Source organism: Podarcis melisellensis (genome assembly GCF_964234715.1).
Source record: "Podarcis melisellensis genome assembly, chromosome: 5".
Classification (NCBI taxonomy): Eukaryota; Metazoa; Chordata; class Lepidosauria; order Squamata; family Lacertidae; genus Podarcis; species Podarcis melisellensis.
In genome coordinates this window covers 95935087-95958818 of record NC_138537.1, presented here as the reverse complement: position 1 = coordinate 95958818, position 23732 = coordinate 95935087, and positions in this window count along the sequence as shown.

Below are 23732 nucleotides of genomic sequence, written 5' to 3'. Positions count from 1 at the left end.
AGATGTGGATTTTTTTTTTAATGTATCTTTGTGCTTTATAAGGAAAGTGATGGAAGAAATGGAATATGGAGAAAAGTTTATAAAAGGGATACAAGCTGTATATACAGAACAGAGTGCAAAACTAATTATTAACCAGGTGATAACAAATGAATTCCCAAATGGAAAAAGGAATGAGACAAGGATGTCCATTATCACCATTATTATTCATTCTGGTCCTGAAGGTTTTGAACAGAAACATAAGAGCAGACAAACAGATTGTGGGAATAAGAACGGTGTGTGTGTGTGTGAATTTAAGTTGAAAGCATTTGCTGTTGACTTGGTAATTACAGTTGAGGAAACAAAACTGTGTCTCCCTAAAGCTTTTGAAAAAATATAAGTTTGGGTGAGTGGGAGGATTTAAATTAAATAAAGGAAAGACAAAAATACTAACAAAACGATGGAACTGGAGAAAATAATAATAATTTTATATTTATACCCCACCCTTCGCAGTTCAAAAAACGGGCTCAGGGCAGCTAACAACAAATTTAAAACACTTGATTATAAAAGCAACATAAAATACAGTATAAAAACATGAATAATAATAACATTCAAAAATCAATTGGATAATCCCCAAGGCTAGGGGGAGGAATTGGTCCTACTTTGGCCAGCGAGGAGACCAGGGGAGAATTAGCTTTGGGTCTCAGAGAGGGTGATCTTCATAAAAAGGTCAGGGGAGGGAAGGGAAGGGAAGGGAAATAAAAGATCAGGCTGAATTCAAATTAAGGCCAGGCGGCACAGCTCTGTCTTACAGGAACGATGGAAAGAGGTTAAATCCTACAGGGCCCTAGTCTCATGGGACAGAGCATTCCACCAGGTCGGAGCCATCACTGAGAAGGCCCAGGCCCTGGTGGAGGATAGTCTGACTTCCTTAGGGCCCAGGTCCTCTAAACTATGGTTGTTCATGGACCTTAAGGTCCTCTGCAGGGCAGACCAGGAGAGGCGGTCCCCGAGATAGGAAGCCCCTAAGCCACAAAGGGACTTAAAGGTTCAGACCAGCACCTTGAACATGACCCTATACTGCACCGGGAGCCAGTGCAACTGGTAAAGCACTGGGTTAATATGCTGCCATGGCAGGGACCCCGTAAGGAGCCTCGCTGCAGCATTCTGCACCCGCTGGAGTTTGTGGGACAGTTTAAAGAGTAGCCCAGAGCTAATTACAGTAGTCAAGCCTGGAGGTGACCATCGCTTGGATCACTGTAGGAGCCATAGGAGATTACAGAAGTAGAAATTCATAAAAAAGTCAAAATATTAAGGAATTTAGCTTGATAATAAAAATTTAAATTTATATAAAGACAACTATGATAAAGTTCGGAATGAGGTGAAGATAGATTTGAAAATTTGGAAGAGAATGAACCTCTCCTTGATGGGAAGGATAGCAGCAATAAAGATGAATGCACTATCAAAGATGTTATTTTTAATTCAGTCAATAGCAATAATAAGCAGCCTTGTCTGATATATAATGAATTTGGAGTAAAATGTTTAAAAAGACTTTTGCTAAGAAACCAGAAAAATTACTCCTATAAATTGTAGATCAAGATAAAAAAAAGGAAATCAGAAATTATTTATATATGCAGCAACAGTGGCAATAATTTTATTAGCACAAACTTGGAGGACAGAAGAAATACCAACAAAAGATCAATGGCAAGGGAAACTTATGGAAAATTTAGAAGTTGCAAAAACTATCAGATAAACTATATGAAAAGGACAACAAAGACTTTAAAAGAGAAGGGGGACCATTTTCAACATATATGAAGAGGCAACATAAAGAAATGAACTCCTTGCCTTGAGTAAATGATCACAATTGTATGTGGCAAAAAGTAAGAAAATATGCATTCTTGGAAATTTTGGGGAAACAACATGCAGGGAGAACAATATGGAAATAAAACAAAATAGGCATATGAGGGAAGTCCAGGGAAAGAGGGTGGAAATATGAAAAATTGTTAAAGATATATTGTTAGAAGAAGTATACATGCAAAAATTAATTAATTTTTTTTTAAAGTTTGTTTCTTACCTGGTGCAGGTTTCGTGGCTGAGCTACAGGTATATGAGCAGAGCTGGTTACAGGGTCATTACAAAGGTCTATATAGATTTTTGAAGGCTTAGCACTTGTATCTGAAATCTTTCCTATTACTGAAGGCATTGTCCGTACATGTGCTCTTAGCAAATTTCTCTTTCTGTTACCATGAGGAAGTGCATGGAATTCCCTCTCATTTCCAATATAGTGTATCAGAACCATTTCACAAGAAGGCTCTAGCAAAGTATAACTGTGCCTTATAAAGTTGCCTGTACTTGAACAAGTTTTGATTTTATGGTAAAATTTTCTCAGCTTTGGATTAATTTTTGGCCATAGTCGGACACCACAGTTGATCCAACAATATTGATCACAGCGCCAATCATTTTTTTTCTCAGGAGAACCTTTGAATGAATACAGAAAGACATCACCACCACTAGGCTTGCATGGTGGATCATTTACAATCTTCTGATAATCAGGATGAGATAGAATATCAATAGCTTCTTGCACTGTAAAAGGAGTGGCTTTCCTGCAGTATAAGATCATTGTGAAAAGTCCTCCACTCTACATAAATCTGAAAGCTTGTTGCATAAAATATTTTTAAAAACAGGCAGTTCCAGGTCCTTGGGGGACTCTGTGAGCCCACTAGGTAAAGAGAAGAAGTCCTGACCTTTATTGTAAAAGCAACTGCTATAGCAGGGTCCGCTCTCCTCTGGCAGCGAGATGAGTCAAACTTTTAACAGAAGGTGCCCCCCCACTTTTATTAGTTTCCCAAATTCCCTGTCCCACCTCCAATATTTCATCATTGCTACATCACTGATGCATCACACAAGGGGTGTTATGGGGCAGCACCTGGGTATCAGATAGCTGTCTTTTCCCACCCTTTTCCCATCTCCTGACACCCGTTAATACAAGACATTAAAACTATTTACAGTTCCTGACCCCTCTGGTCAAGTTCCTCACAATTCTTTTGTCCCCTGGAGTCCAAATCCATTTCAGGGTTGCCCATCTTTGTAATCTGTCTGGCACTTGGGTTAGGTGTTACCCCTGCGGTGAGGCCATTTGCCTACTGACTTTATGCTTCCTGGTGGGCCTACCTTTCCCTGTACAGAACAGGACTCATGGAAAGAACAGCTGTTTTCTAGTGAATTACTAAAGTTTCTTGTACATTTTTTGTTATACAGTGACTTATACATGAACTTTCACACTGTAACATTCTAACTGCCTGGGAGGATACATGCATTCATAGTGGCTTGTTACAAGTAGGTAGCCATGTTGCTCTCCCGTAGTTGAAACAAAATAAAACAATTTTTCCTTCCAGTAGCACCTTGGAGACCAAGTAATTTTGTTATTGGTAAGAGCTTTCATGTGCATGCACACTTCTTCAGATACTTCAGGCTGTTACTGAAGTGGATACATAACATTTGGCTGCAGTACCAGTGTTACATACTCTAGTTGGTCCTGTTTGGTAACATTCATTGGTTGGAGCTTGATAGGTTATTTAAACAGACAATTCAAAGCATCAGGTCTATTCATTCACTAGATGTGATAGTGCAGTTTTCTCCTTATTCTTTGGCTGCCTTTATTTAAAGGGCCAGTAATGCTTTTTTTGTGTGTTCACTCTATCTAATGGTTTCAGGTAAGTACACATGAAATAGCCGATACCAAAGAATTGTTTCCTTGCACACACACATGGCAACTGTACTGACCGCGTGCCCTCGGCTGCTCTACAGCTGGGGGGAGGCAGCGGGCCATCTTGTCGCACACACCCCAAGGTGGCCCCCGGGGCAGGGACCACACTTAGTATGTCCCTGCAGCCAATCAAATATGCTATGACCAATCTGAAGTAATGCTGGGCACAATTCACCACTGATCCTGCCAACTTTATGAAAACACATGGTGGACTCCAGGAAAGTTAAAACAAAAAAAAAATCCTTCCAGTAGCACCTTAAAGAGCAACTAAGTTAGTTCTTGGTATGAGCTTTTGTGTGCATGCACACTTCTTTAGATACACAGTGTGCATGCACACGAAAGCTCATACCAAGAACTAACTTAGTTGGTCTTTAAGGTGCTACTGGAAGGATTTTTTTTTGTTTTGACTATGGCAGACCAACACGGCTACCTATCTGTTCCAGGAAAGTTGTCAGCAGGCAGCCTGGTGCCCATGGGCACCACATTGGAAACCCCTGATTTCCAAGTTTGCACTAACAAAATCTGTTGGCAAGAAAACTTGCAGTTAAACCTCTTTTTATAATTTCCAGCCCCCCAAAAAACAACTTTTGTTGCAAAACCTTTTGTAGCGTAATTGATGAAAGATATATTATTGCTTTTCATGGTCACTTTGGCAGTCTCTATTTAGTTGCTTTGATATTTTACATTCACAGTTAATATCATCACCATCTCTGCCTTCGAAATTCTTCAATGTTTGCAGCGTCAAAAATTTCCAGGTTCGGTTCTTTACAGTGGAAGCTATGGATATGAATGTTACGTTAATACATTGTTCTTTCTAGTGCAGAACCATTTCAGATAGAGATTTTATTTTGGGCATTGATGTGATCTAATTTGGTGGAGTCCTTTTAACAATCATGATGATTCCTTAAGGATCAAAGTATTTAATATATTGTTTATTCCTTGGCGGTGCTCTGTGGTTTTTGTGGTTCATTCTGTGGTGGGTCATATACATGCTTACAGGAATGTCAGACATTAATCGGGGGGGGGGGGGGCTGGAGCACCCCACCCCATGAGTAAGCACTTACAATGAACATGGCACAAACATCACCCACCCACCCACCCACCCACCCAAATGGCCTGACCAAATCGTTACAATGTATCCAAATCAATAGACCATGTCTGATTTGATAAACTGTTTTCACTTTTGAGTGGAAGTGTTTTTCTTGCTACACAGGACACCATAGCGTTTTCAAATATTCATATAAAATAAACCACACCATGCCTCTGCACCATTCCTTTTGATTTACAAGAGGAGGGAGGGCTGCCAAAGGAGGAAGGTATGGAACATGTGACTGGCAGACATACCGGTAATCCTTTATGCAAGAAAAAATGTTCGCAGCAATCTCCCCTTCCTGAAGATAAGATCACACGCAAGTGCCAGACTGCTCCTCATTGACTACTTGCAGATGGATTCTACCCTTGACCAAACAAATATATGTGACTGACTCCCCCCAAGGGGCTATGGACTTGTAAATGCTCTTATTATCTTCATCTATGGGTGACTGGTTGGTGGAGGGTGGGGGGAGGTAGGGGGCTCGTTTAATTTCACTGCACACAGGTGGTGTAGTGGCAATAAAGGTTTATTAGTATTATATACAACAGTCTAAAGCAAAAATTATTTAAAAATATGATTTCATTTCTAAATTGGACAGACAAGATTTCTTTTACAATATATTTATTCCTTTATCAAATACACACAAAACTTCTATTTTTAAACAGGAAACATATTTGCAACCTAAGGTCTATTATACAAATCCATTTTCTTAGTTCTGTTAAGCTGTATACAAATTATAAAGATTCCAAGTTTATTTGATGTTCTTCCATGGGTCTATTATTTACTAAATTGGTGAGTTTTGCCATTACTGCATATTCTGATAGTTTTTCTTTCCATGCATCTATCTGAGGACACATGTCAGATTTCCATGTTAGCCAGCACCAATGACTGCTGTGGTCATATAAGTAGTTCCACTGACAATTTCACAACAGCTGAAGGAGTCATTCCCAACAGCATACCTTTGGGATCCAATGCAAATTTACTTTTTACTTTTTTTGGCATTTTGAAATGAACTTTCCTCCAAAACTTTTTGGTCTTTTCACAGGTCCAACGCAAATGGAAGAAGGTCCCTTGAGGTCTATGGCATTTCCAGCAATGTCAATTTATTACATTATTCATCTTGTGTATATCTTTCAAAGTTATATAGTCCAGGCATGCCTGACCAGTAGATCCCTGGTTGATCCTGGTAGATCGCGAAATCATCCCCCCAAAAGCTAAACCTAAGGGCAATCCTCACCACAAAAAGCTCAAAAACTCTGCTCAATTCTCCCCTTCCACCCACCCACCCACCACACGCATGCACACTCCTACTCCCTCCAAAGACAACAACAACAACCACAACAATAATAATTTTTTTTATACCCCGCCTTCCCTGGCCAGAGCTGGGCTCAGGGCAGCTAACACCAGTAAAATTACAATAAAAACATAATGGGTGGGAACACCCAATTTAAAATACAGGTTAAAATGCAATTTAAAATGCACCCTCATTTTAAAAGTAGCCCATAGATCAAAATCATATGGGGAGGAGAAACATTTCTGTGAGACTGAGTCCAAATAAAAGGCCAGGCGAAACAGCTCTGTTCTTGCAGGCCCTGCAGAAGGATGTCAAGTCCTGCAGGGCCCTAGTCTCTTGTGACAGAGCGTTCCACCAAGTCTGGGCCAGTACTGAAAAGGCCCTGGCCCTAGTTCTCTGCAGAGGCAATGGCGGTACACCCAATGCAAAAAGTGTGAGGATCCATGAGAATCCGAGCTTGAAAACCACGTTTTTGGCCCATGGAGTGGCCAGGAAGCTGTGGATCCGTGTTTTTTGTGGTGGATTTTGTATCCCTGGAAATGATGTGTGATATGAGGGTGAGTCTGGGTTGGCCCAATGCAAAAAGCGTGAGGATCCATGAGAATCCGAGCTTGAAAACCATGTTTTTGGCCCATGGAGTGGCCAGGAAGCTGTGGATCCGTGATTTTTGTGGTGGATGCTGTGCTCCTGGGAATGATGTGTGATTTGAGGGTGAGTTTGGGTTGGCCCAATGCAAAAAGCGTGAGGATCCATGAGGATCCGTGCTTCAAGACCACGTTTTTGTGCCACGGTATGGCCAGGAAGCCGTGGATCCGTGATTTTTGTGGTGTAAGCTGTGCCCCTGGAAATGATGTGTGATTTGAGGGTGAGTTTGGGTTGGCCCAATGCAAAAAGCGTGAGGATCCATGAGGATCCGTGCTTCAAAACCACATTTTTGGGCCATGGTATCGCCAGGAAGCCATGGATCCGTGATTTTTGTGGTGTAAGCTGTGCCCCTGGAAATGATGTGTGATATGAGGGTGAGTCTGGGTTGGCCCAATGCAAAAAGCGTGAGGATCCATGAGAATCCGAGCTTGAAAACCATGTTTTTGGCCCATGGAGTGGCCAGGAAGCTGTGGATCCGTGATTTTTGTGGTGGATGCTGTGCTCCTGGGAATGATGTGTGATTTGAGGGTGAGTTTGGGTTGGCCCAATGCAAAAAGCGTGAGGATCCATGAGGATCCGTGCTTCAAGACCACGTTTTTGTGCCACGGTATGGCCAGGAAGCCGTGGATCCGTGATTTTTGTGGTGTAAGCTGTGCCCCTGGAAATGATGTGTGATTTGAGGGTGAGTTTGGGTTGGCCCAATGCAAAAAGCGTGAGGATCCATGAGGATCCGTGCTTCAAAACCACGTTTTTGGGCCACGGTATCGCCAGGAAGCCGTGGATCCGTGATTTTTGTGGTGTAAGCAGTGCCCCTGGAAATGATGTGTGATTTGAGGGTGAGTTTGGGTTGGCCCAATGCAAAAAGCGTGAGGATCCATGAGGATCCGTGCTTCAAAACCACGTTTTTGGGCCCTGGAGTGTCCAGGAAGCCGCGGATCTCAGTTTTTTGTGGTGGATGCTGTGCCCCTGGACATGATGTGTGATTTGACAGTGAGTTTGGGTTGGCCCAATGCAAAAAGTGTGAGGATCCATGAGGATCCGTGCTTCAAAACCACGTTTTTGGGCCCTGGAGTGGCCAGGAAGCCGTGGATCCGTGATTTTTATGGTGGATGCTGTGCTCCTGGGAATGATGTGTGATTTGAGGGTGAGTTTGGGTTGGCCCAATGCAAAAAGCGTGAGGATCCATGAGGATCCGTGCTTCAAAACCACGTTTTTGGGCCCTGGAGTGGCCAGGAAGCCGTGGATCCGTGATTTTTGTGGTGGATGCTGTGCCCCTGGACATGATGTGTGATTTGACAGTGACTTTGCACTGATCTAGTGCAAAAAGCATGAGGATCCATGGGGATCCATGCTTCAAAACCACGTTTTTGGGCCATGGAGTGGCCAGGAAGCCGTGGATCCGATTTTTTTGTGTTGCATGCTGTGCTCCTGGCCATGCTGTTTGATCTGATGGTGACTTTCAGCTGATCTAGTGCAAAAATCATGAGGATCCATTAGGATCTGTGCTTCGGAACCACGTTTTTGGGCCACAGTATGGCCAGGCAGGAGTGGATCTGAGTTTTCTGTGGTGTAGGCTGTGCCCCTGGCTATGATGTGTGATTTGACAGTGACTTTGGGTTTGCCCAACGCAAAAAGTGTGAGGAGCCATGAGGATCCGTGCTTGAAAACCACGTTTTTGGGCCACTGAGTGGCCAGGAAGCCGTGAATCTGAGTTTTTTGTGGTGCAGGCTGTGCCTCCGGACATCATGTGTGATTTGACGGTGAGTTTGGGTTGGCCCAATGCAAAAAGTGTAAGGATCTGTCAGGGAACTGACATCAGAGAGAAAAGCGGAGGCAGGGCTCCAGAGCGATACCGGAGAGGGAACCAGTCGGGGGGGGGGGAGGAATTCAGTGTGACACCAATAGAGAGGAGAGGAAGATGGAGGAATCGGTGTCAGGGCTCCGAGACCCTTCAACCGAGACCAGCGGAGAGAGCACTGGCACGCCCTTGCCGCCCCCTTACCTGCGCTGACGCGTTCCGCGCAGGGAACACAGGCGGAGACTTGGGGTCAAACAGCTTTTATGCTGGAAGAGATTCAAGAAACGCCCACTGACGGATTCTGCAATTGACTAACAGGTCACGGAGGGCGAGCTCTAACCCTAAACATGGTTGAGCAAACGATCTAACTGAAGTGGAGGTAGTTTACACACGAGTAACCCACCCATAACCATCACAGGATCCATGAGGATCCGTGCTTGAAAACCACGTTCTGGTGCCATGGAGTAGCCAGGAAGCCGTGGATTCGTGATTTTTGTGGTGCAGGCTGTGCCCCTGGAAATCATGTGTGATTTGACGGTGACATTGGGCTGATATAGTGCAAAAAGCGTGAGGATCCATGAGGATCCGTGCTTGAAAACCACGTTTTTGGGCCCTGGAGTGTCCAGGAAGCCGTGGATCCGTGATTTTTGTGGTGAAAGCTGTGCCCCTGGGAATGATGTGTGATTTGACGGTGAGTTTGGGGTAGCCCAATGCAAAAAGCGTGCGATCCATGCGGATCCGTGCTTGAAAACCTTGTTTTTGGGCCATGGAGTGGCCAGGAAGCTGTGGATCTGAGTTTTTTGTGGTGTAAGCTGTGCCCCTGGAAATGATGTGTGATTTGACAGTGACTTTGCGCTGATCTAGTGCAAAAAGTGTGAAGATCCATGAGGATCCCTGGTTCGGAACCACGTTTTTGGGCCACGGTTTCGCCAGGAAGTCGTGGATCCGTGATTTTTGTGTTGCATGCTGTGCTCCTGGTCATGATGTTTGATCCGATGGTGGCTTTGGGCTGATCTAGTGCAAAAATCATGAGGATCCATTAGGATCTGTGGTTCGGAACCACGTTTTTGGGCCACGGTATGGCCAGGCAGGAGTGGATCCGAGTGTTCTGTGGTGTAGGCTGTGCCCCTGGCTATGATATGTCATTTGACAGTGACTTTGGGTTTGCCCAACGCAAAAAGTGTGAGGATCCATGAGGATCTGTTCTTGAAAACCACGTTTTTGGGCCACGATATGGCCAGGAAGCCATGGACCCGTGATTTCTGTGGTGGATGCTGTGCCCCTGGACATGATGTGTAATTTGACAGTGAGTTTGGGCTGATCTATTGCAAAAATCAGTAGGATTCATGAGGATCCGTGTTTTTTAACCATGTTTTTGCGCCATTGCGGCACCACGAAACAGTGGATGCGTGATTTTTTTGGTTCCTCCTACAGACTAAGATGTGGTCTACAGTAGCATGGTGTTTTTATTTTGTTTCCATATAAAAATCATATGAATTCATGAGGATCCGTGCCTCAGATCCATGTTTTTGTGGTGCTGCAGCGTGGCAAAGTGTTGGATCCACGTTTTTTATAGTCCAGTTTGTAGGCGTGCCTTCTAGGTGTGATTTGACACTGCATTTGTTGGAGTTATTTTTAAAAAAGTGGAGGATCCATGAGGATCCGTGTAGATCCGCCTTTTACGGAGACCCATCTCCGGCCACGTGCAGATGGGCGCCCCCGATCCTCCCGCGAACAGGGGCTGAATGGCCAGGGACGAGGTCCACGCTTCTCTCTTCCCCGCCCCACCAGCCTTTGGGGAAAGGCAGCAGGGAGCATGTTCCTAAAGCCCGGTTTGAGCCACCGTGCGCCGAAAGCAAGCGATGCTGCCGGATTCCCGGTTCGAGTTCTGTATCTGGAGAGCCAGACGCACAGACAGATAATTAGACGGGCTGTCAAGCCATTCAATAATTGTCCCCCCGGTGCGCGCTAATCAATTAAATGGGAATGAATTTGCATTTTGCATATTACAAAGATATCCGCAGAGGAATCTTTCTTTTCTAACACATTAAAGGGAAATAGGAAGGTAACCATTTACTGCACTCAAAGATCGAAACATCTTTTTGCTTTCAGTCCATGTTGCAGTAACGTAGCAGAGCCTAAATACTCTGAAAGAAACACATTTAACTTATAGTCCCGTTGCATAAAAGAAACTGCAGGATACAATTCTATACATAGCTACCTGGGAGTAAGTCCAGCTGTACTCAATGGGGCTTACTTTTGAATAGAAATGCTGCCTAAAGCAATTAATGGTATGGATAAATTTATTTGTGTGTGTGTCAAAGAGGGGGGGGGGGACGACACACAAAGGGATCAAATTTACTTGGAAGTTAAGTCCCATCCATTTAAACGGGATTTCCTTCCAAGGTTATTTCCAGACTCCAATGCAAAGAAAACATTTCTTCTGCAGAATTGAAATACTGTACAGTGGTACCTCGGGTTACATATGCTTCAGGTTACAGACTCCGCTAACCCAGAAATAGTACCTTAGGTTAAGAACTTTGCTTCAGGATGAGAACAGAAATTGTGCAGCGGCAGCGGGAGGCCCCATTAGCTAAAGTGGTACCTCGGGTTAAGAACAGTTTCAGGTTAAGAACAGACCTCCGGAATGAATTAAGTTCTTAACCCGAGGTACCACTGTGGGGCGTTTGCAGCCATATCCAATGGTGTTTCAAATATATGAAACTTCATGTGTGTGTGTGTGTGTGTGTGTGTGTGTGTGGTGCCTTGGAATGTAACCCCCACGTAAACCTAATAAGAAAGCAGCTGTTGCACTTAGCTAGCTAGGAGACACTGAACAGGCACAAGCCCAAGGCATGGAATCCGTGAATGAGACCTTGCCTACTTAGCATTATCATCATCAAACCTTTTATTGGCATCACATACAAACATCAAAAACAAATCAATACAGAATTACCACTTCCCCAGTGGCACAAAGCATTTACTAAAAGAAAGGAGGCAGAGCAGTCTATCGTCACATCTCTAGGTCTCCAGGGAGATCAGACGTCTGCAGTGTATTTCGACGACAAAAAACCAAATAGAGATATTTAGCCACTAACTTGGTGAGTGGCTGATCATTCCCCAGTAATAGAAAATGCATGACCTCCAACTCTGGTTTCCATTTGGGGATACAGAGTTGATCTAGAAATTGCTGATGGAGATCAGCATATAGTTTACAATTAAGAACCATATGTGTAAGGCTTTCCACCAGGTGGTCTTCACATGGGCAAGTTCTTTCTCCTTCCACCCTGCCTGAGAACCTTCCCCAAAGGAGGTTTAGCATTATGGGTAGAAATACCATATTTTGTCCTCCCCATGACACTTTCCACAAGTGCAGGATTTCACTTTCATTTATACTTGGAAGAAATACAGGGTTACACTCAAAGACGCAATGGTGGTAGGAACTCAACTAAGCCCTGGTGGCTTCCAGTTCCACAGGGAGAGGATCTGACTCCCCCCCGCTTTTCCCCCTTTCAATAATGCCCCAGATTAAAGCTGCATAATTCAGTCATGGGAGCTGGCTAGGTTCCCAAGATGCAGCCACCTAGTTGAATTTTGCTGGCAATGTGACACTAGCATGCGATGATGGATCCTGGGCTTTTCAGAGTTTGATAAATGGAGAGTATGGCTTTGTTCACACTCCCATTTACTGCGCACTCTGTGTTTCCAGTGTGGGGGTTTTAATATATGTTAATAGGACATTATCCAAAATGCATGTGTGTGTAGGATAAAGACACCCCCGCCCTGTCAGTGCTCCCCCCCCCGGCATGAACACAGAAATGAATGAAGCCTTGCTAATGTGAAAAACTGGGGGAAAGAGCTATGAAATACATGGAGAAAAACTTCACTGCATTCTGGGGTGGGTGGGTGTGAACACACCCATAGTGAGTCTCTCTCTCTCTCTCTGAAATGTCTTCCTTCTTTTTTTTTTTTTTTTAAAAAAAAATGATCCTGTTTTCCCAGCTGAAATGCAACGGTGCGGCAGAGGCCAGCATTCATTCAGGCCATATGGATATATCCAGGCTGGATGGCAAAGATAGAGCAATTATGAAAACACACACACACCCTTGTGATGCTGAGGACTCCAAGAGCATGCGTGTGCATAGGGGGGAGACTGAAGGAAAAGTTTGAGTTCCACCTCTCCAGTTTCCCTTGTGTGACTGACATCAAATTTCCCTCAAATCCCCTTCAAGAACCTCCTTCAAGCAGCTGTTGTTCAGATTTATGGCCTTCTAATTGCCACTTTCATGACTGCCCAGTTCCCTTGGAAGGACAATTAATTCTGGATCCCTTTGCTAATCTATCCCACTTCCTGCAGGAGACTTCTGCTTCCCACAGTGCTAGGGACAATTTTGCTGCTCACCTGAATGGTTTTCATTGTTATGGTATTCAGTCCCTCCAACTTCCTTGTTCGATTTCAGATGTATACTTTGCAACAAAACACAATGCAAAAGAGCTGGGTAACTTAAAGGGTTGTGACAGAGCACAGGTTTTGGAAAGTCCCAGATTCGATTGCTTGCATTTCTAGCTCCCTGTGCGAAATTTTGGAGATCCCCTGCAAGTCAACAGAGATGGGTAGGCCTGCTTCTTTGGGGTTAATCTTTTGGGAGCCACACATTGGTGCTGATGCCAGGCAGGAGTCAAAAGTTGGTTGTCCACTCCTAACCTCCAGAGCAAAGGAAAACAAGCTGGCCTCCTCCTCTATGTGACAGCCCTTGAGATACTGAAAGATGGCTATCATATCTCCTCTCAGTCTCCTCTTTTCTGGGCCATTTCAGCAGATCTCAACAGAAGGCCTTGGTAGGAAATATACATGTGGGCCCATGTGATAAGTCTTTCTCATGTTACCCCTGTTTTGCCCCTCAACCCCTTCGGTGTGGCATTATGTATGGCCCTGGTGGAGCTTGCAGTGAGAGGGGGTGATGTCCTCAAAGGCATAGATTCCTTCACATGGAAGAAGTTAAAGGAATGTCTCGGGTAAGTGTGGTGTGCTGTAAAACCTTGCTTATGATGAAGTGTACAAGAAGGTATAGAAGCTGTACTGCGATGGGAGTCTTCCATAGGCAAGGCCAAGACAACTCCCGTGTTTGCAATAGCAAAACCCAAGCTATGGCTCAAAGGAGCATCTCTATTAAATGTTAACAGACTCAGGTGTTTCCAGCAACTGGAATCGATAGCGATGACTTCATGCTTGGAAAAAGATCAAAGATTCTTCCTGAAGAACGATGGAAACATGGGGCTCAGGTTCAGTGTGGAACATTCTGCTGCAGGCCCTGCTGTTGTAGCGGTCCTTTTTTTCAGAGAACTAGAAAATGAGGCAGGAAATATTGTGAAGCTCAGAGGTGCTTTTGTCTACAGATGCAGAGCAAATAAGTAGCATTGTCTTCTAGCCCAGGGGTGGGGGCTCTCAGTTCCCGGCGGCCAAATACCTCTCAGTGTGGCCTTTGGGAGTCTCCCCAGGACACCCCATTCAATGGCCCTGCTTCACTCCTTCCTTGAGTCTTTTTGCCTGGATCAAATGTGTCCTTGAAGTCTGATCATTGCTCATTGGAGAACAGAGAGGGGTTTATGAGCTTGCATAGAAACTAGCCTATTGCACAAAGGTTTTTAGGGATGATTTCATTGTCTTTTTCTTTTCTTTTTAACCGCATGGAGGTGCTCCATCCACTCTTGGCTCTGGCACCACCCATTCAAATGTAGCTCCTGGAAGGAATGCAGCGCCTGGGGTGAAAAAGGTTGCCCAGGCCTGTTCTAGTCTATACAAAATGAGAGAACAAGTTATACACAACTGATACAGATATTGAAACAATGATTGTTAAAGGTTTCCTTTGAAATTGAAATTGAAAACAAAATAGCATGCTAGTAGTCCTCATGGTTACAAGGAGAGATCTGAAAAGTTTATATATATATATATATATATATATATATATATATATATATATATATATAGTCTTCACTGTCATTAGCAAGGAAAGAGTGTCCTTGTGATGATGATACATTTCTGGTCCAGCCTTCAGCAGCCCACTTTTGAATGGACATTTTGCATATTGACAAAAAACAAACAAACAAAACTTTATTCGATACATGACTCCATCATTAAAGCAGGGTATGATTTTTTTTTCCTTTCTTTTCTTTCCCTGCAAAGCTATAAATATTTATTGAACCAGAATAAGCACCATTCTAATTTAACTACAGATTGCCCAATTCCAATGCTCATTCTGCTCTCAAGTCATAGAATCATAGAATCATAGAGTTGGAAGAGACCACAAGGGCCATTGAGTCCAACCCCCTGCCAAGCAGGAAACAAGTCTTCTAAGATAACCCCTGGGAAAGGGTGGGGGGGGGGGCTTTTAACACTAAACATCCCTCCCAGATTTGCCATGCAGAGGAGGAACATGTACACTGAAATGTAAATTCAATGACATGATATAAAGCATGATGCTGAACAAGACATTATAATAAATTTTCTGTGTCAAGTCTATAAAACAAAATGAAGTTTTGTTGTGAAGCCCCCGGGCCTGGGAATTGGTCAATGGATGTCCTTACCGTATTTTAAAAACTGGTCTAGAAAGTTAACAGCCTGTTATAAACACAGAAGCTCCTGTCAGTCCTTGGAGCTGGGAATCCCCTTTCCTGCCCTTGGGAACAGAAAGGGGAACATTTTACAAAAGCATATTGTTCACCTTCGATGGCTTAAATCTCACCCTCCAAATGCACAAGGGCATTTTAAAGAGCCATGGCGTCCAATGTTGATGGCTCTGATTCTTTCTGGAGCGCAGTTTCCAGAAAGTGGACCTGGAAGTCTCATGGCTCTGTTTTGTCTCTCATGCTTTTTTTTGTGCCAAGGAAATAACCTGTTCAGGAATAGCTCCTCCAAAATGGAATGCTCTCCACAGAGAAGTTTGCCTGGCCCCTTCTCTGGTAGCTATTGGTACCAGGAGGGGACAGCTCTTCTTTCCCCAGACTTCCTGATCCACTTTTTAAAAACATTTTCTAGATCTGCTGATTGTATTTTATACGGGTTTTTAAAAATTGTAATTTTTAAAAATTGTATTTTGGTTGTTTTATGTAAGATGGTATGATATTTACAGTAGTACTTTATCAACTATCCTGTCAATAGTGTTTACATAATCTAGCACTAAAGCTGTTAGCAGATGCGGCAGTAAATAGTATATTAGAAGAAGGCTTCTATACACAAATACCATTCATTTTTGAGAAACGACAGTGGTGGGGAAAGTTTGCCAAACCCATAAAACAAAAACAAAATGAAACAAAAAATATTAATGGCTGCAGGACAAGAAGGTAGCTAAACTTCTGTGCTCTGGAACTAGCTCTTCCCCCCCCCCCGCAATAGTTTGCCCAGCTGACCCCTATTTTAGAAAGCCAATTTTCCCACCTCTATCTTACAGCATGCCCTCTTTCTTCCATTTACTCTAGAGCATCTAGGGCACAGGAGTTGAGCTTTCCCAGTAAGTACTGTTGGTATAAAGTGTCCCCCTTGGGCAAAGGCATTTCCCCAGCTATTTGGCTTCCATCTCATGGCTTTGTGGAATTCGCTCCGTCAGTTTCTAAGTGCAACATCCGAAGTACATCAAGGGCTCCTTCTCTAAATCTAGTTGACATCAGTTGCTGAACCATGATCTTCCGGAGTTCTTTGTTTTTGGCCAAATTCCACCCCCCCCCCAGCCCCGTAATGGGAAGAGTTTTTCAAAGGTGGACGCCTTTGGACAGGATCTAGTTTTCTGTCTAACGGTTTTTAATAAACCTCAAGCTTTCAGTTCAAGTTGCCAAAAATGCATTTTTGAGGTACCGTTTCCATGTTGTTCTTGGTTTCTTTTTGACAAACAAGCTGTGACAATCCATCGTGTTCTTTTTCTAAGATGGATTTTATTGCTTGTCTGGGTGTGGATAGTTATCTTGAAAGCTCTGTGTATCTGATTTTAATTTATTTTCCGTGGTGGGGAGGGATGCAGAAACTATTGGACAAAGGGCTGGGCATAGAAGCTCTTGCGCAAGAAAAGCAGAGAGAGAAAGCAGAATGCATAACAGAATGCCACAATCTGTCAGCACTGATTTACTTCCAGTGAGACATGTGTTCGAATGCACATTCCTCTCCACAACTAGAGAAACTAGTGACAGCTAATGCTGTCCTGCTGCTATGATGTGCACACATTTGAACACCTGTTGAAGGAGGACAGTCCCTTTCTGCTTTAATAATAAAGGTGCTGCGCCTGTCCTTTTTTATTGTCACTGTAGACAGATACATGCTCAGTTCCGATTGAGAGAAATCTATATTTAGCTGTCTGCAAAGCCATGACAATTCTAAAAAATGAAGCTTATAATTGGCTGTCTGCCGTAACAAGGAAGGTTTGCATACACAGCACCTTTTGGGGAGGGTTGTTTTGTTTTTATGGGATAACGTATTTATATTAATATTTTAAAATATTATGTCACTTGGTAACAAGCTACTAACAAGTCTAATGAGTAATGTTAGTAAAGTTTATTTTGTTTCACAAATCTTTGTCTTCTTTTTTTGGGGGGGCTAGTTTTTAAATAGCACTATCTTTTAAAATATTTTGACATGCCTATTGCTATTTAGGTATACCTTTTTAAGCACTCTAATTTATGTTGTTTGGTCCCTTTGTACATCACTGAGACAGGGATACGACAGACGCCCCACCCCCAAATATGTCAAATATACTTGATTAGCTTCTTAATAGCAAATCCTGATCCTACAGTATTTTATATCCAACCCTGAGGTCATTTTTAACATGGCTATTTTGTTAAATGTAACTTAAATGATAAATAATAAACCGTTTTAATCACAAATTAGTTTCAGGCTTGAAACCAGTTTCAGGCATCTAAAGTTTCATTTGAGAGAGCTGAAAATCAGTTCTACGTTTGACATCCCAATGTCAAAATTGCAAGAAATTATAAATTATGAGTATATTAATTACATTGGGGATCATATTTGCCATAACCATGGATGGTATCCAGGCAGCTTTTAGACAGGCAACATTGTTCAGCTGTGGGAATATTTTGCTGCTCATTTCTTGGTGTGTGAACTATGCTTTACATCACATGTCATTTGAATTGTTTTTGGGAATTTCAGGGGGACTGTTTTATTCTGGTACATTTTCTGCATTCTTATCCCCCACCTTGGGGCAATTTTTATTAGGTAAGGCAGTGTATAAATATGTTTAAACAAACAAACAAACACATAAAGAGTTGCTTCGTTTTTGCAAATGCTATGCCATAACTCCAAATACACAATACAAAAATTCCATTGTAATATATGGGGGGGGAGTGCAATTTTGTGCACACTTGAATCCTCTTGAAATGAATGAGGCTTTCTTCCTAGGAAAGAGAAATAGAATTGGGCTATAAAAGACAGCTCATATTTTGCAAGAGTCAGTTCAAATGCTCATTTAACTCTTTGCATAAATAACCTGCACATGCAATCATATTGGATGCACCAGAGCAACTTGTGTGTGTTGTGATTTTTTTAAAACTTTGAAGCTCCCCTCTCCTTTTCTCAGAGACACTCTGCAGGTTGGTTTACTCATCCATGTAGTTCTCTGGGATGATGGTGATTCAAATAACAAATATACAGGAGAACAGTAATCTGGGCACACTGTGGAATCTATTAATTCAAGAAATGTATTTAGCTATCGATGCTTCATGGTGCAATTGATGCATACAAACCAGTGACTTATGCCAGTTTTCATTTATCCTTAAATAGTGCAAATATTGGTTTTTAACTTAGTAAAGGTAAAGGCAAAGGACCTCTGACAGTAAAGTCCAGTCGCGAACGACTCTGGGGTTGCAGCACTCATCTCACTTTACTGGCCAAGGGAGCTGATGCTTGTCCGCAGACAGTTTTTCCGGGTCATGTGGCCAGCATAACTAAGCTGCTTCTGGTCAACCAGAGCAGCACACGGAAATGCTGTTTACCTTCCCGCTGGAGCGGTACCTATTTATCTACTTGCACTTTGATGTGCTTTCGAACTGCTAGGTTGGCAGGAGCAGGGACTGAACAACAGGACCTCACTCCGTCACAGGGATTCGAACCACCAAGCTTCCGATCGGCAAGCCCAAGGCTCAGTGGCTTACACCACAGTGCCACCCGTGTCCCTTTCAACCTAGTAAAGGTAAAGGTAAAGGTACCCCTGCCCATACGGGCCAGTCGTGTCCGACTCTAGCGTTGCGTGCTCATCTCGCTCAAGAGGCCGGGAGCCGGCGCCGTCTGAAGACACTTCCGGGTCACATGGCCAGCATGACAAGCTGCATCTGGCGAGCCAGCACCAGTGCCGCACACGGAAACGCCGTTTACCTTCCCACTATAAAGCAGTACCTATTTATCTACTTGCACTTAGGGGTGCTTTCGAACTGCTAGGTGGGCAGGCGCTGGGACCGAACGACGGGAGCTCACCCCGCTGTGGGGATTCGAACCGCCGACCTTACGATCAGCAAATCCTAGGCACTGAGGTTTTACCCACAGTGCCACCCGTGTCCCTAGTAGCAAGGGATAAATAACAGTAGGAGGAAAAGCTAGCAAAGGAAACCACAGCTAATAAAGTAGTCATCACTTATCTGTTGTCACTAGTATTGGGCTCACATATCTACTAAAATTGACAAAAGCAGAAAAAAATATTATTTTGTTTATTGAAGTAGTGAAGGTTCTGAAAGATCACAAAACTTGTGAATGTGGTCACTACCAGTTTGTGTGAAGGCAGAGGACTGTGCGTGATACCATGTTTAATCCTTGAATGCATATTTGTACTGGTTCCTCTACTGTCAGGGCTCAAAACATGTTTTATTCAGGAGTCAGAGATAAACTCTTACACTGTCAAGAGACCTGGGCTCTGTAATCAAGAATAAAGATACCTGAGTTTTGACTATTGATCTCAGACGGATTGTGTCTCTTTGGTATTTGGAGACTGGGCTCAGAGACTTACTGGTAACCAACATTTCCGTCTTAAGTTAACTCAGTACAATCAATAAATATAAGCAGTTTACTTCAGATTCATCATTTTTTCCAGCTGCAGTCCCAAATGTCTAACTCAGACAAGTTACCAATGGAAAATCCTAAAGATCTAACTGTATTTGTCATTCATTATGGCTGAATTAAAAACATTTGCCAGAACAATGAGCACAGGGTGCATTTTCTTCCAAACAGAACATCTTGTGAGAGCATAACTCACTGGTTCTTTTTCTGCATCGCTTGAGAGCGAGAGTCTCTCTCTCTTGGGTGATCATTCTACCAGAAACACTTTTGCTGATCATTGTTATTATTGTTACATTTTACACTTGACATCAGCCGCTGGATATATATTTACTTGGGCAGACTCGAAACTACTACTTTAAAAAAAATAATCCAGTGGTTGAAGAGGCTTGCTTTAGTGGCGATCCAACCACTTCATCTGCTAGCAGGAGGATATATGACAAGACATCAAACAGCATGTGAGTAATCCTTTAAATTATGACCTTGTGAAGATGCAGAAGTAGCAGTACCTCCTGTTTCAGCTGCTAGATAGTTGAACACTCCTATCTTCAGGGAATTGGTTGGCACCCTGCAGAGAACATTCACATCATTAGCAGGAATGGATGACTGCTCCCTATCTTCAAAACGTTCCACAAATCACTGCATGGAAACCCATCCAAAAAGAGAGAACAGGCACTGTGGTTTCAGACACTGTACTTTAGAATCAAAATTAAAATCCATTGTCAGAATGCTGTAATTCTTAGGATTTAAATAAAGATACAGGGCTCAAGTGCTATTTGTTGAGTCAGCAAGAAAGCAAGTAGACACATATCTTGTGGAAATAATTACATGTTTGTCAATAGTGCAATGGAATGCAAAGTGACTGTTCCAGTTAGGCCATTGGTGTGTTGCAGTGTGAAAGTACTTACTGCTCTCTTGTATCTCAAAGTTTGATTGGCCAATCTAGATGGTTGGAAGGTGGGGGGCATGACTTTCTAGAGGTGCCAAAGACAACTTTTAAGGCACTAGAAAGTATAGTTGCATTTTTTGACAAAGCAATAAGACATCTGGTGTTTTGAAAGCGACCTATAAAATAGGAGATTAAATTGTACTATGCCTTGAACCTGTAGCATAACCAATGTCAGAAAATAGATGTCAGAGGTTGACATAAAATGCACAGCTTATCTGGGGGGAAACTAGTCAGGTCAGCAGAGGTGTGTTCCCTGCTGAATATTTCACAATCTAGGGATCACGTATTTGTGCTGTTGCTCAGATTCTGCAGAATTCTGCAGCCTGCTTGCTCGCCAGGGCAAGACAGTTTGAGCATATATTTCCAATCCTGGTCCTACGAAACACCAAATGGCTCAGGACTGCAATACTCCAAGGACTGCCTTTTCCAATATGAACCAGCTCACACCCTACAGTCATCTTCTGGGGCCCTTCACAAGAGGAGGCAACATGAGAACCAGCCATTTCTGTGGTGGCTCCCTGTTTGTGGAATGCTCTCCCTGGGGAAGCTCACCTGGCACCTTCATTACATATCTCTAGACACCAGGCAAAACCACCCCTCTTCTCCCAGGCCTTTGACTAACTAAACCATCCATGGCCTTTTAAACTGGGGTGGAGGTACTGTTGGTTGTTATATTCAGGTAGGTAGCCGTGTTGGTCTGACGCTGTCAGGGAAAAATAAATAAATTGTCCAGTAGCACCTTAGAGATCAACTAAGTTTGTTCTGGGTATAAGCTTCCGTGTGCATGCACACTTCTTCAGACATTTCTTTCCACACAAAAGCTTATTCCCAGAACAAACATAGTTGGTCTCTAAGGTGCTACTGGACAATTTTTAATTTTTTTTAATTGGTTACTATGTTATGTATTTTTGTGTTTTTATGTTGTAAACTGCCCTGTGATCCTCAGATGAAGGGCGGTATAGAAATTTAATAAATATTTATCATCATCATCATCAGTGCTATATGAAAATGGAGGAAGTAGCAGAGCTGGAGTGAAGGGCAAGGGAACACCAAGGGAGAGAGAAATAGCAGCTGGAATTGCAAAAATTCCAAAACTCAAAAATCCAAATCCAAATTATGCCCAGTGCATGTTATTCTGTTCCAAAATAGACTTCTATGTTTCATAATAGCTGAGTGGCAGGATTTGGCAGGTGAGATATCTACAATCACACTGAGATCTCTGCAATGAGATACACAACCCTCAAGGGCCGAATAAGTTGCAACATGCAGTTTTGCGCTGCCACAGGGCAGTGTGTGTGTGTGTGTGTGTGTGTGTGTGTGTGTGTGTGACAGGGAGCCCCACCTAGTCACTGTCAGCTGTTTGGAACAGTTTCTTTATAAAAACCTATTTTGTTTGTTTGTGGGGACCACTACTTTTGTTCAGTCATTATTCTGCAGGCAGTTTTCTGACTCACAAGCTTGTGTTTGGACTGAAGTGGTCTTTCCCCTCCAAACACCAAAAGAGGGCATGACTAAAGCAGAGAATTGCAGACTGCCATTTGCTATGGCTTGGCTGCCCCTAACACAAAACACATGGCCATTCCCTGAAACAGAGAGGTAACAGTAGGTAACAGCAGAAAAGTGGACAAAATACAGCTGCCTGGGGGATACCCTGATTTACATGTCAATAAGTGGTTTGACTTCACTGCAGAAATTTATTACTCCAAATAACTACCATAACAACTACCATGATAAACTTCTAAAAGGAGGGCTTATTCACTAGATGCTAATCTACTGCTGTCGTGAAATTAGGCCAGTTGGACAAATTATTCATGCCTTTTTTTAATTAGCTAAACAGGCAGGAGGAAATTCTATTACAATGTGTTCAACTCTTCGTTGTATTTGTAGAGTTTGCTTTTACAATTGGTTGGAGAGGAAAGGAAAACTAACAACTTCCAAAATCCCAAGGTCCAAAGTGGATGAATTTTTTGCAAGTCCGTCTCAAGGAAAGAGTCTCCGTTCCCTTAACAGTGAGCACTACCAGCCCAGGAAAGACTTTGCCATCAAGACTTTAGAGGGTGTTTGTGGTGGGCGTGTCCAAAAGCACCACAAATATGACTAGAAACATTTACATATTTTTTTTAAAAAAAATCATTACAAATTGCATACAGCTCACTCCAATACTTGTTTTAGTCATACTATTCGAAGGGACAAATAAGGACATGAAATATAAAGAACTACCGGTACTTACCTTCCTGGTTCTTGCTGCATGTTCATCCTTAACCCAACACTGGAACATGTCCAATTTCAAAATCGGGACACTTGGAAGGTATGTATTGCTTTCAAAGTGGTGTGGCATATATCTGGGGTGGCCTACATTTAGCTCACTTTGTTTTGCCTCATTCTTATCTAAACAGCCCTGTGACCATTTTGGTGATGGTGGTATAGGTAAAGGGACTCCTGACCGTTAAGTCCCATCACGGATGACTCTGGAGTTGTGGCGCTCATCTCAATTTACTGGACGAGGGAGCCGGCTTTTGTCCACAGACAGCTGGGTCATGTGGCCAGCATGACTAAGCCGCTTCTGGCGAACCAAAGCAATGCGCAGAAACACTGTTTACCTTTTCTCAGAGACACTCTGCAGGTTGGAATCTATTAATTCAAGAAATGTATTTAGCTATCGATGCTTCATGGTGCAATTGATGCATACAACCAATGACTTGTGCCAGTTTTCATTTATCCTTAAATAGTGCAAATAATGGTTTTCAACTTAGTAAAGGTAAAGGTAAAGGACCCCTGACAGTTAAGTCCAGTCACGAACGACTCTGGGGTTGCGGCGTTCATCTCACTTTACTGGCCAAGTGAGCCGACGTTTGTCCGCAGACAGTTTTTCCAGGTCATGTGGCCAGCATGTCTAAGCCACTTCTGGTGAACCAGAGCAGCGCACTGAAATGCCGTTTACCTTCCCGCTGGAGCGGTACCTATTTATCTACTTGCACTTTGATGTGCTTTTGAACCGCTAGGTTGGCAGGAGCTGGGACCAAGCAATGGGAGCTCACCCTGTCACAGGCATTCGAACCGCCGACCTTCCAATCGGCAAGCCCTAGGCTCTGTGGTATAGAAATGTTTAAATATATAACTAATGAGCAGATTCACAGGGTAACCTGATAATGCTTCCAGGTCCCTAA